This window comes from Mirounga angustirostris, unplaced genomic scaffold (assembly GCF_029215605.1).
Source record: "Mirounga angustirostris isolate CCGP_5_RB_7025 unplaced genomic scaffold, mMirAng1.0.hap1 SCAF_9, whole genome shotgun sequence".
Taxonomy (NCBI): domain Eukaryota; kingdom Metazoa; phylum Chordata; class Mammalia; order Carnivora; family Phocidae; genus Mirounga; species Mirounga angustirostris.
Window position 1 is genome coordinate 89,295,743 of NW_026991717.1, and position 1,319 is coordinate 89,297,061.

General features: G+C 52.2%; 1 pseudogene; it reads right to left on the bottom strand.

Moving 5' to 3' along the window:
• Window positions 1-326: 326 nt before the first annotated feature.
• LOC123862172 (protein unc-119 homolog A-like) lies at window positions 327-956 on the bottom strand (annotated as a pseudogene).
• Window positions 957-1,319: the final 363 nt, after the last annotated feature.

Here is a 1,319-nt window from a genome sequence, read left to right on the forward strand (position 1 = left end):
TGGGGTGGTCCCTCCCACATCTCAGGCAGTGGCTCTGTCCCTGTTGGTAGGGGCTGGGGCTGGGGCTGGGGCTGGGGCTCAGGCCAGGGCCCAGACTCCCTTTGGAAGCTTGGCAGCCAGACCCCACCGTGGATCTCCATCTGTGAATTTACGACTCTAAGTGGACCGTTGGTGGTGGGCAGGGGAAGGGAATGGGTCCCTACACAGGAGGCCTTCCTGTACATGGAGGCAGACAACCCTCCTACCACCCCACCCCATGTGCCAAGCCCCATGGGCTTCACAGAGTTGGACTGAGGACATCAGGCCCCCTCCCTCCCATCGTTGACTCAGGGTCCAGGGCTCTTGGAAAACCCCCAAGACAGAACACGTGGGGTCAAGATGTACTCACAGGTGTTCTTGCTTCTGGGGATGCAGAAGCCTAAGTGGAAGTCAAAGCTTTTGAGATGCTGGTTGCGAATCAGTACCTCTCAATCATGTGGAAGCTGTTGACAGGCTTGTCTCCCACTGTGAATGCCTCCGTGGCTCCCACTTGCCTCAGGCGGAGGCCTGTAGGCACGGAATTGGTGGCGGGGCAGACAAAGCACCCAGCATTGGGGTTCAGGTCCTGTGGATTGATGGGCAACCGCCTGAGGTTGGGGCTTCTTGATTTCAGAGGACAGTGCCTGAATCTACGTCTCAAATCTTGAACCTGATGACATGGATTTTGTAGATGTTCTCCTCAGGGGAGCATAGGTAAATCGTCCATGATCCATCGTAGCCCCAGCACGTCCTCCTGTCCCAAGAGCCACTTATTCTGCAGCGGCCCCAGCCTGAGCCACCTGCTGGCTCCCACTCAGACCCACATTCTGATTTTTCCTGCAGCTGCGGCTCCAGCTTGGGCTCCATGTGTGGCCTGAGGTCCCTGGAGCGGGCTCCGCCCCCGTCCCAACCCCATCTCGGCCCTTCTTCACATTCATGGCCTGCCGCTCGCCCTTTCCTCGGTGGCCACCCTCTCCTGCTGGAGCGGAGAGAAGGGGGACATTTTGCCCTTCTTGAAAGGATGTAAATATGCCTGTTCAAAGATGAGACTTCTTTAGCTAACATCAACCCAGGTATTAGATTGTAAAAGCTTAACTTTTCCCAGCTGAAGAGCAGTTTTCATTAATTGGTTACCAGAAAATACTAAAGTGCTTTTTACTGATTGGCCTTATTTTTATTTATTTATTTTTTAGTCTTTATCTTTAAAGCTGACAGTTTTGCTCAATATTGTGTGAGGAACTCAGTATTGTAACATTTGAGATGATAATAAATATAATACAACTTTTTACTTAACAAATATG